This window comes from Spermophilus citellus, assembly GCF_964194105.1.
Source record: "Spermophilus citellus genome assembly, chromosome: 12".
Lineage (NCBI taxonomy): Eukaryota > Metazoa > Chordata > Mammalia > Rodentia > Sciuridae > Spermophilus > Spermophilus citellus.
This window is the reverse complement of record NC_138198.1, coordinates 126,316,904-126,329,903: the sequence shown is the minus strand read 5'-3', so window position 1 is coordinate 126,329,903 and position 13,000 is coordinate 126,316,904.

Sequence of the window (13,000 nt, the reverse complement as noted above, 5' to 3'; positions counted from 1 at the left end):
AAATTCTATTATTCTAAGATGTGCCCTATAAATAATAGTAACCAATAAACATTTTCTGAGTTATGGAACATTGATGTGATGAACAAGTGTGTAATATTTATTTCTTGTAATGTGCAAAGTTCAGACAATTATATAAATGGAAAAGCCACAAACACTATTTTTTTTATAACCATTGAAATTGTAACTGCATATCAACTCTAAGCATGCAGATTATCTGGAAACCCTACCAAAAATAAAATGAATAAATAGAAGTACATAACACATAAAAGGCTGGGTGCTACTGAGCACGCCTGTAGCCCCAGCTGCTGGGGAGGCTGAGGCAGGATGGTCACAATCTCAAAGTCAGCATCAGCAAAAGCAAGGTGCTAAGGAACTCAGTAAGACCCTGTCTCTAAATAAAGCACAAAATAGGGCTGGAGAGATGGCTCAGTGGCTGTGCCCCTGAGTTGAATCCCCGATATCCCCAAACAAACAAAAACATAACACATAAAAGCACATTTTTTAATCACAGTGATGTCCATGATGCTTAATAGGAACTTCACAAGAACATGCTGGGAATTAGGGCATGGGTCTTGTGCACCTGATGGAGGACAGGACTGGGGTATATACAAACTCAACCTCACTAGAACGGACTCATAGGCAGTAGACTGCTGGGCAAGGTCTGATTGTAGCAGCATGTCTATACCCACGAATGCACATCATGGAGAAGCAGCTGAGAGTATTCGCTTGCCCAAAAAACTAGAAAGGGTTAAGTCATTGCTGATTAATAAATATTTAGTTTTTCTGGATATTCTTTGGTAGATATGTTTTGTAATTATGTTCTCCCAATCTGTGAATTGCCTCATTTCATTTTAATTGAGTTCTTCAAAAAGATGTTTTTTTTTTTTTTTGAATTTTTAATCAACTCTATGAAGTGCTCATTTTGGCTTCTGATACTGGCACTTCCTGTCTTTTCCCTGTGCTCCTAGATCATGGCAGTGAGTTGATTAACCTAGTCCCTATTTTGAAGGATCACACTTTAGCTCTGAGGATGTTCACTATTGTTCATCTGCACTCTGCTCCATTGATTTCTATTTTTATCGTTATAATTTCTTTCTTTGAGTTTCATTTGCTCTTTTATTCTGTAGGTTTTTAAGGGGATAGATTAGATAATTGGTTTCAACTCATTTTTTCTTTTCTTTTTTTTTATTGGTTGTTCAAAACATTACAAAGCTCTTGACATATCATATTTCATACATTAGATTGAAGTGGGTTATGAACTCCCAATTTTACCCCAAATGCAGATTGCAGAATCATGTCGGTTACACATCCACAATTTTACATAATGCCCTATTAGTAATTGTTGTATTTTGCTACCTTTCCTATCCCCTACTATCCCCCCTCCCCTCCCCTCCCATCTTCTCTCTCTACCCCATCTACTGTAATTCATTTCTCTCCGTGTTTATTTTCCCATTCCCCTCCCAACCTCTTATATGTAATTTTGTATAGCAATGAGGGTCTCCCTTCATTTCCATGCAATTTCCCTTTTCTCTCCCTTTCCCTCCCATCTCATGTCTCTGTTTAATGTTAATCTTTTCTTCCTGCTCTTCCTCCCTGCTCTGTTCATAGTTGCTCTCATTATATCAAAGAAGACATTTGGTATTTGTTTTTTAGGGATTGGCTAGCTTCACTAAGCATAATCTGCTCTAGTGCCATCCATTTCCCTGCAAATTCCGTGATTTTGTCATTTTTTAGTGCTGCGTAATACTCCATGGTGTATAAATGCCACATTTTTTTTTATCCATTCATCTATTGAAGGGCATCTGGGTTGGTTCCACAGTCTAGCTATTGTGAATTGTGCTGCTATGAACATCAATGTGGCAGTATCCCTGTAGCATGCTCTTTTAAGGTCTTCAGGGAATAGTCCAAGAAGGGCAATAGCAGGGTCAAATGGTGGTTCCATTCCCAGCTTTCCTAGGAATCTCCATACTGCTTTCCAAATTGGCCGCACCAATTTGCAGTCCCACCAGCAATGTACAAGTGTACCCTTTTCTCCACATTCTCGCCAGCACTTGTTGTTGTTTGACTTCATAGTGGGCTGCCAATCTTACTGGAGTGAGATGGTATCTTAGGGTGGTTTTGATTTGCATTTCTCTGACTGCTAGAGATGGTGAGCATTTTTTCATGTACTTGTTGATTGATTGTATATCTTCCTCTGAGAAGTGTCTGTTCAGGTCCTTGGCCCATTTGTTGATTGGGTTATTTGTTATCTTATTGTCTAATTTTTTGAGTTCTTTGTATACTCTGGATATTAGGGCTCTATCTGAAGTGTGAGGAGTAAAGATTTGTTCCCATGATGTAGGCTCCCTATTTACCTCTCTTATTGTTTCTCTTGCTGAGAAAAAACTTTTTAGTTTAAGTAAGTCCTATTTGTTGATTCTTGTTATTAACTCTTGTGCTATGGGTGTCCTATTAAGGAATTTGGAGCCCGACCCCACAATATGTAGATCGTAGCCAACTTTTTCTTCTATCAGACGCAGAGTCTCTGGTTTGATATCAAGCTCCTTGATCCATTTTGAGTTAACTTTTGTGCATGGCGAGAGAAAGGGATTCAGTTTCATTTTGTTGCATATGGATTTCCAGTTGTCCCAACACCATTTGTTGAAGATGCTATCCTTCCTCCATTGCATGCTTTTAGCCCCTTTATCAAATATAAGATTGTTGTAACTTTGTGGATTAGTCTCTGTGTCCTCTATTCTATACCATTGGTCCACCCGCCTGTTTTGGTACCAGTACCATGCTGTTTTTGTCACTATTGCTCTGTAATACAGTTTGAAATCTGGTATCGCTATACCGCCTGATTCACACTTCCTGCTTAGAATTGCTTTTGCTATTCTGGGTCTTTTATTTTTCCATATGAATTTCATGATTGCTTTATCTATTTCTACAAGAAATGCTGTTGGGATTTTGATTGGTATTGCATTAAACCTATAGAGAACTTTTGGTAATATCGCCATTTTGATGATGTTAGTTCTGCCTATCCATGAACAGGGTATATTTTTCCATCTTCTAAGATCTTCTTCTACTTCTGTCTTTAGGGTTATGTAGTTTTCATTGTATAAGTCTTTCACAAAAATATTAAGGCATTGATATGATATGATATGATACAAATTATAACTACTATAATGATATGAGAAATTAATAGTTTAATATCAAAACACTTTTGGGGAAGCTGGAGTTTAATATATTCTCAATCCATGAAACAGGATGAACCATGCCTTGAATATTCAGGGACAGTGGTACCAGAGAACTTATGATGCTCCTCCTCATATAAAATACTATTTTCATACACACTCATGCATACATATTCCCTTGTAAACATAAAATATTATAATGCTAACTTCTTATCTCAGATGACTGCTGAAGTAGAGTCTTTTACTATTTTTATTTTAGCAAAGTTCTGATAACTACAAAACTTTTTACCTCCCCCTGGTCACTAACCATCTCTCATTTCCCCATTCTCAAACCCAGGTCAGAATCAACTCTAAGATATGATTTTTTTTTTCTTTTTGGGGGGTACCAGAGATGGAACTCAGGGGCACTCAACCACTGAGCCACATCCACAGCCCTATTTTGAATTTTATTTACAGACAGGATCTCACTGAGTTGCTTAGCACCTCACTTTTGCTCAGGCTGGCTTTGAACTTGCAATCCTCCTGCCTCAGCCTCCCAAGCCACTAGGATTACAGGCATGCACCACCACGCCTGGCCAAAGAAATAGTTTTGCATCATGAAAGGCCAATACCCTGTGTTTAAATAGTGGCCACCGATAACCATCCCCCAGTAGCATTCCTAATGCTATTTTTTTGCTTAAAATTTTGATAGCCTCTGGCCCGTGCACAAATCCTGTGTGGAAGTAGGTAAGGGCCTGCCAGGAGGTTAGGATGTGAATCATGCTGGCAGATGGCTGGGAGAGCATTTTCAATTACAGGGAGCACAGAGCTAATGAATAGAGAAGGCATAAATAGAAGCTTACTTGGATCCACTGTCTTATACGGGGACTCTTGCTAGTAATCATGGGGTGAACAAATCTAGAAATGTGGACAAAACAGAAAGATGATAGTTTAAGCAAATACCTTTTGTCTTATTTATTTATTTTGAAGTGCACACTTTTTGGTTTCATTTGGAATTTGAAAGATGAAAGGTGAAATTTCTTCTAAACCATTTGAAGTATTTTCTTCCTGAGAGAAAATTCTTCTATAGGACTGGTTTTCCTTTCTAAGAAATGCTGATGACAGTTTTTGTTTCAGCAAACTTTCTTTCTCTTTCCCCCTCCCCCTCAGACTCCTCCTCCTTTTTTTTTTAAACTATGCACCAAGCATAATAAAACCTAATAAGCACAACATTTATAGACTTCCTAGTGTCTTGGTTTAGTGCTGTGGCTCCATCCAGTGGGTCTATACTTGACAATAAACCTTTCTCTATTCATGGAAACTGCACTTTCATGATAGAAGGTAGAGAAGAGGAAAGTTTGGAAGCAACAGACCTTGAAGCTTAGTGTTTGAAACAGTCAAGGATTTTCAAAGACAAAGGCATGGATGGTGTCCTTACATTTGTCCCCAAGGTCTTTTTTTTCCCCCTGACCAAGCTGAAAAAAACCTTTCTGAGTCAGTAATGGCCTCTCATTTTGAAAAACTAATCCTTTTAAGAAATGTAAGATGGAGGATTTGCATAGACAGAGCTTGCAGGGGAACATAGCTCTAGGGGATTAGAAAACTCTGTATCCAATGCCAGGGTCAGAAACCCTGCTTCAGAAAATCACTAATGCCATTACTCCTCAATTTTTAAACTTTTATTATAGGAATAATGGTCAACATGAGAATATATTTGAGATAATATAGAGACAGACACAGTGTATGGTAAATGTGAAGTTTCACAAGAGTATTCTTAAGCAAAGAATTCCTTTTCCTGTTAGTGGTCATTGCTCTTATTATTCTCTGTTCATGCATTTTTGTTGCTTTAATTTTATTTTACTTAATGCGTTGTAGATGTGCACCACCTTAAATGTTTTGATACACACCTTCCTAGAGAAATGACTGCTACTGTCAGTCCAATTAACAGACCCATCAGCTCATGTATCTACCTGCTGGTGGACGTATGTGGTAAGAGCACCTGAAACCTAACTTCACAGCAAATTTCCCAGCACACGAGGCGTCATCACTGACCACAGCCTCATGGTACACTTTGGCTCCCAGGCCTTACTCTTCTTACACAACCACAAGCTGGACCCTTGGACTAATGTTTCTCCAGTCCTCCTCTGCCTCTGGTGACCGCCATTTCCTCTGTTTCTCTGGATCCAACTCCTTTTAGAGGTCCCACCTGGGAGAAGTCCTGCCATGGTTTGCTTCTGTGTCTGGATTATTTCGTTTCCACCATGTCCTCCGGTTCCATGATGCTGTGGCAAATGGCAGGATTTCCTTCTGTGTTAAGGCAGAGTAGCGTCCTTCCGGTGGACAGCCAGGTAGTTTCCATGTCGTCAGTCTAGTGAATGGGCTGAAGGAAAGACCCAAATGCAGGAATACAGAGAGGAGAGGGGGCACAGCAGTACACAGCTTTATTTGGGACACAGCTGTAGAGAGGCCCAGAGGAGACTGAGGCCCGCCTTCCTCTTAGACCTGGGGTAGTTACAGGGGAGTGAGGGAGGGGGAATTTTTGCAGTTAGACTGTTGCTAGGGGGTTGTCTTCTAGGGGTCACCTTCATGTCGATCCAGGTATCTTTCAGGATTTCAGTCTCAGATAACAATGTCCTTTCTTTCCATGATCATGGAGTATTATGGGGTTTAGGTAAGGCTGAGTCAGTGACCCCAAGGTGACTCTTGTTCTTGGATGAAGGCTGTGTTTCTAAATGGCACTGCCTGTGTCCAGTTCTTCCTAACAAGGACTAAACTGATCCTGAGAGAGTAGAAAACCCAATCTGTCACATGGGTTTCTGTGGTGATTAAATGAAAAAAATACATTGCAAAACTCTTACCTCAGAGTCTGGCACAGAGCTCATGCTAATCAGATTCTCCTTGTGCACATGCTGCAGTTTCCTGCTTTATTAAATCACAACAGTTGCAAGTTTTTATTTCCACATCTGTTTTCCATTTGTGTATTTTGCCCTTATAGGGCGGATACTTTGTGTCATTCAGAAGAGCTTGTGAATCTTACTGTGGCGAGTCTGAAGTGTTTAAATTACAGATTGTGGACTATGAAGTTCTAGGGAAAAAGACCTTCTCCAGGAGAAATCAGCTTTATTAAGACAGGAGGCAGACGGAGAACATTTTAATTGGCAGGTCTCACATTTGCTGACAGCACCAAGCCATGTAGATCAGCTCCAAGTACCACATGGTCCAAGATGTGCAGTATTTTAGCCACTCCGGAGAAGCCATGGCAGAATGATGGCGCCCAGGGCTTGGTTGTTTTCACCTTCTCATTTAAATGCAAGCAGAGTTTCCAAGGTAGACATCCTTTCACATCAACAAAGGGCAGATTCCACTGAGGAAAATAAATGCAAAAATCACTGCCTGGGAAATTCATTACATTGCAAATGTGTCATTGATGTTTGAAGCCTGTCTGTGTGGCTGTTGGAGGCATTCACAAAAGGTCCACCATGACGGTATCTGTGTTCTCCTCCAGGAAGAAAACTCTGGAATGAAACAGATTTCACTGTAAAATACGTACAGAGGCCAAATTAGCCAGAGTGCATTTTGAGGCAAGTTTTAGTGTGCTTTTAGTTAATGCTGATATATAGAAAGAATAAAATCACAAACATTTTAGCTTGACTATAAATCACCTGTGGTATGAAACCAACCTTACTTAGGATTTCTAAGTTGTTTGTATTGATCCCATCAGATAAAACTTAATAGTGAGGGAATGAGCAGGAAGGCAGACCACCCATGGTTGGGCAGGATAAAGGCCTTGGAGAGGGACATGGGAGAGAACCCCCTGCCACCCCAAAAGGAGACATTGGGTCTGGAGAGCCACCTGTGGCTTGCTGTCCCTTGACAGCTTCAACCACAGTGGCGCCTTAGCTGGAACACCTGATACTCTTTCTAATCGCTTCAGTCACAGCGGCTCTTCCTTAACTGCCCCTCCCTCTACTTCTAGCCATAAGCAACCACCAAATCCACCCTAACCTGAACAGATGTACTAGACCACAAGCTTGAACATTCTCTTAATTAGGTAAATAAGGGATTGAATATATGCACTTCTGATTGGCTTATTAAACTCCAAACTCGAAGAACTTGATTGGTCCATGCTAACATCTCCCACCAATCACCTGTGCTGGGCCTTCAGAAATGGCTATAAAAACTCCTAGACAACAGATACCCATTTGCAACCCTTTCTTGGGACCTCTTCCCATTAAGGAGCTCTGCTTTCTTTCACTAGTCTAATAAATTCTGTTATTTTGTTCTTACCTTTGTGAAATTCATGGGAATTTTATTCTTTGAATTCACAAGACAAAGAACCCACCCATCCACACTCTGAGTTACAGTAGAATGTGGTAATAACAAATTTAACCACCACATCATTGCTTCAGGCTTAAAATTTTAAGACAGAATTGAACAGAAACACAGAAGTATACAGGTGTGTGTGTGTGTGTGTGTGTGTGTGTGTGTACACCCACAAGCACAAACATACTACACCCCTTTTGCATTTTTATGATGTCAGAAAGATTCATTTTATTACAAAGTGATTTACCTAATAAGTAGAAAAAGGAAGGAAAGATAAAAGAAGCAAGGAAAATTAAAGAACGATTACTTAAAGGGTAAAATGAGAAAATGATTCAAGTATAGAAGAGATTGCTCAGATTTTAACATTATACAGTTTTAAATGACACTTATTTTTAGGTAAAACAACATATGCATATGTGACAGAGGAATACACCTTCATTTTACCTGTATCCAGAGATGCATAAATCATAGAATGCAGTATAAAAGTTCTGTCTCAAGAGAGTACCTCTGTTTTTGTTCTGTGTTAAAAATGTTTAGAGACTTGTTATAAAAGAATGAGTTGCTTTAGAATTTTAAGATCTTAATAATGGAAACATTCTAGCCTGAGACATTGCACTGGTTTAAAATAACATCCTGAGATCTTTTTATTACGTATTGAACTCTTAAGGGTTCTCAGAACTCAAAAGAGCCCAGAGGATACCTTCTGTTGGCTCTGTTTTGTTTTGTTTTGCAGATTTGGGGCCCAAGCCCAGGGCTTTGCTCAGGCTACACAAGTTCTCTGTCACTTAGCTATATGGTAGCCCAGGATATATTTTCTGTTCACACATGATGATTATTGGCACATGTAATTGATGAACACGGTGTTGTATGAGGTATTGAGATGCTTTTACTTGTAATAATTGACTAAGACAGTTTCCTAAATTTGCCTGTTTTAAAAAATAAAATGTCTCTTTCCCCAGTATCCCTAAGATTGTCCTTCAGCACAGGGGTGAGTCTTGAGACATATTTTAAAACGTCAGCCAGGTGATCCTGGTTATCACCCAGCATGTAACAAATAAATCCATCTTCCATCTTAAATTAAAGAGCCATAGTCCAAAGTACAGTAAAAGCTAGTTTTTGTGTTCACATAGTTTTCATGTTAGCCTCAAAGTTTTCACAGTACCCCCGGGGGACAAGAATTCTCTAGCCACTTAGTGCAACTTGTGTTATCCAAACTCTTCCTGAATTTCTTTAAGTTTCACTTAGGGGAAAACAGTATCAAGGCCCAGTGATCCCCATGATTGCACAGAAGGTGTACCTGTGAATCCGCCTCCTAGATCAAACTCCACACCCAGGGCTTCGGGTCATTCTCAGGAGTTCACAGAAGGTAAAACATTTGGGCTTCCTGAGGGCGAACAGGGCTACACTGCCTTCCCTTTCCAGAGCAGACTGTGGGGTGAGCTCTTTGTGAGGGAGAGTCAAGTCTGTGCTCATCACACCCTTGGGCTTTTATTGGTGATTCTGCTCTAAAGGGGCTCCTGAGCATGGTGCTGACCTGTCCAGGGCTCCTGCTGCTGAGGTCTGCCATGGGTCTTGTGAAGGAAACACAGGTAGGTGGGTGTCCCACAGGCCCGAGTGTAGACCTGTCAGCTACCTGCTCAATGCTAGATTAAACAAGGCGTCTTTGAATAGAAAGACACAGAGCAGCACTGTGTATTGATTGGTGGGCAAAATGAACTGAACCCTGTTCTTCCCTTAGAAAGAGCAGTTTAGTATTTACTAATTCATTGTGAGCAGAAACTTTAAAGATAGAACACAACTAAGGAGAAACCATTGTGTGTAGAAAGCAAGTTCACATCTTAAATAGATTTAGATCTAATTCAATGATTTGTTGATGTTTCTTAAAGATTCCTTGGGATTTTGTTTGGCAAAGGCCAGAGAGAAAGTTATATAAAACACAATTTGCATTTGAATAAAGTTATGTGTTCCTCCATAACTATTGTATTGTATCAGTGTATTGTATACATCCATCTCATTTATGTAAAAATAGCACTGTGCTATAGACTGATAGTAAATATTATTGGTAACAATAGTGGTGACAATCTTTGGTTGTCTAGAACAGTGTGTAAAATGCATTTTCCCATTTAATCTTTGGAACAATTGTGGAAACTGTTATTAAGTCCATTGTACAGATAAACTTGCTGAGGCACAGGGAAGTTTTAAGACTTTTTCCAGATACCCTGCTGCTGAAAGCAGATCTATAATTACACATTTGTTATTCATAGATGAGCACATACAGTAAATAGAGTAGATGTACCTGTTTACTAGTATGTAAATGGATATAATAGTTTGATGCCTGCTGTCATAGCAAAATACAATTCTGATGGAAGGGGATGTTTTATTTTCCTGTGGTCTTGCTTTACCAGATCTGATGCTCAGTGTAGAATAAACATGTAGGAGTGCTGCTTGTAGAGCAGAAACTCGGCCCAGAGAGTGTCCTTGTTGCATCTTGTCATGAAGACAAGCAGAGCCTAGTAGGATTATAGAATGAGCAGCATGTCAGACACTGGCCTGCGATAATCAGCACTGTTTGTGCTGGAAAGTCACTGAGCCAGTTTCAGTTGTATATTGAGAGCAATACAATGGAGAAATTGTCACCTGATCCTTACCTTCTCTGCAGCACACTGCTGCAGGACACTCAGGAAGGTCATGACTCACCCGCCTTGAGGCCCCCAGGCGTGAGGAACTGTCCAGCATGGATCAGCAGCAGCAGCAGCATTATCACCATCCAGCCATCTGTCATTCAGCTGTTGCTTCTCTCGAAATTTTAAGAATCTCTTCTTTGAAATCATGTTAAATATGATTCTGGGTATTCTGAGTTTTTCTATTAGGCTTGCCTGAGTATATGAGTTGAACCATAGCTAATATTTCCTTTAAAAGAGGACTGTCGGCAAGTCTTTGTTTTCTTTTTGTGGTACTAGGGATTGAATTTAGGGCTGCTCAAGAACTGAACTTTTCAATTCAACCTTTTTTTTTTTTAATTTTTAAGATAGGGTCTTGCTAAGTGGCCATGGTTTGCCATGGACTTGCATTCCTTCTGCCTTAGCCTCCCAAATTGTTGGGTTACAGGTGTGCACCCCCACGCTGGGCTCAGCAATTCTCATTTTATGTTTCCAGGTTCATCATTAGCCTCCCTCCTGCTGTCATGTTTGATTGCTTCTCACTCAAAGCAAGCCTGCAGTTGGCACTAAGTACCTCTTTCATCAGCCTTCTCTCGGGTTCATTGGCATTGTCCTACCTGAGGACCTCCCCACATTAGTGAATGAAACACCTTAGCAAGAAAAGCAGTGAGCCATAGAGATCCATAAGTAACATCAATGGAATAACATTTTTTTAAAGTCTTTTTTTTTTATTTGTTACAAACTCAAGTTCATTAGAGAAAACTAGGAATTCCGGCTTCATTCCTCTAAAAGCAGTTTGGCTTTTCAAATGGCCAGCAGGAAAATTTAAAAGCTGCATCTTAGACTTAAACAATTTACTTCCTTTTAATGATGCAGTACATTTTAATGCTTGAAAAGCTTCATGAGAAGCATCTTCTGCAAAGCATTTACTCAATAAGTATTGATGTGGGTTGATTCACAGCGCAGCGTGCTGTCAGAGCATTGTGTTTCTGGATAACGACTTAGCTGGAAACTGCTGGAGAGTCTTACTCAAAACACTTGCAAGCTTTACTCACAGGAGCACATGGAGGACACATTGTCTTCTTTGCATTTGTGGCTCTGTGCTGTCCGATGACACAGTGGTCTCTTTCATCGTGGACCTGCTCCTGATGTCCTTTTTCTTGTGACTAGATGGGACCTCGCCGGGTTTGCAGCTCAACTTGTCTTTCATTGTGTGCTAGTAGAACACACTGTTTGCAGTGGAGTGGAGACGGAAACCTGCTTGTAATTCTCTGCACCTTTTAGAAGAAGCTGTGCCACATCATAACAACTACAGAGCTCAGGGCTGAGACCTGGGCTCCCAAGTTCCTCTGTGGCAGTCTGTCCTTAGGGTGAAGAACTCTGAAATGGCTCAGAGTGTGGGAAGACCAGTCCATGTTGGTAAACACCCACTGGGACCTGTTCTGCCCAGGCATATGGTAACATCCAGCAACATCCATTATTGAACTGTCTTACAGGTAAATAATTCTTCCAGGCTCCTGGCACAAAGCAATGAATAAGATAAACAACAGTTCTTTCTAAGTGCTGTTTAATTCAGTTCTGTTTTGTTGAATAGAGTTTAGCGAGGAAATAGAGAAATGAATAAATATCAGGTAGTGATCAGTCTTGTGGGAAAAAAGCAGGCTCAAGTAACACACAGAGTTTCTATCTGGGGACTAGGTTTGTTGGATTGCTTCTTAGGTGAGGAGATATTAACCTAAGAAGGTCATAAAGGAGAAGAAACTTAAAGTAGCCAGGAAATGAGCCACTCCAGGATATGGGAGAGAGAACGTGGCAGCAGAAAGACCAGCACGCATGAGAAGCCGACCTGCAGCTTTATCAGATTCCCAAGTATTTTATTTTTTTTTTTGAGGATATTGTGAATGGAGTGATTTTCCTCATTTCCATTTCAGAGGATTTGTCGCTGATAAAAATAATACAAGGGGGAGAAATGAATTATAGTAGAGGGGGTAGAGAGAGAAGAGGGGAGGGGAGGGGAGGAGAGGGGGGATAGTAGAGGATAGGAAAGGCAGCAGAATACAACAGACACTAGTATGGCAATATGTAAATCAATGGACATGTAACTGATGTGATTCTGCAATCTGTATATGGGGTAAAATGGGAGTTCATAACCCACTTGAATCAAAGTGTGAAATATGATATGTCAAGAACTATGTAATGTTTTGAACAACCAAAAATAAAATAAAATAAAATAAAATGTTTGGTGAGAAGTTTGAGGGCAGTTTACAGCAAAGACTAGAGTCTAGAGTGGAAGGCAGCAATTATTTTTTAGACTTGGGCCTTCCGTTCCTAGAATGACTTTGAGTGAATTTTGCTTCTCCTGCTCATTTAGACTTTAAATGCACCATGGAGAGTCTTGTCCTGGTGAAGGGCAGAGCCCACCTTCCCAGGTTCCCAGGGTTAGGACTGAGACCCATGCCAACAGCTGCTATTGGAGCTGCTTCCATGGCTAAACTGCAACCCAGTGCTCAGCTGGGTCAGAGCAAGGAGAGAAGGAGAGGGAATAGGATGCCCAGTGCAGCCCAGTTACTGGGAGGCTGCTGGATTTTGTGCTGGAAATGTAACATATTGTAGAAAATACTAGTGCCTAAAAAAACAACCAGAAAGGTCTGCAGAAGAGGGCTCTGCTCCTCCTGTAGTCTTAGGGAAGATTCATATTCTCTCTCTCTCTCTCTCTCTCTCTCTCTCTCTCTCTCTCTCTCTCCTGCTGCTGCTGCTTCTGCTTTGACTGGTTTTATTAGCTAGCTGGGATTTACTGAGGCATTACCAGGCTCCTGGTATTTATCACATTTAATGCTCTAGAACAACAGTGATCTATGTTTGATC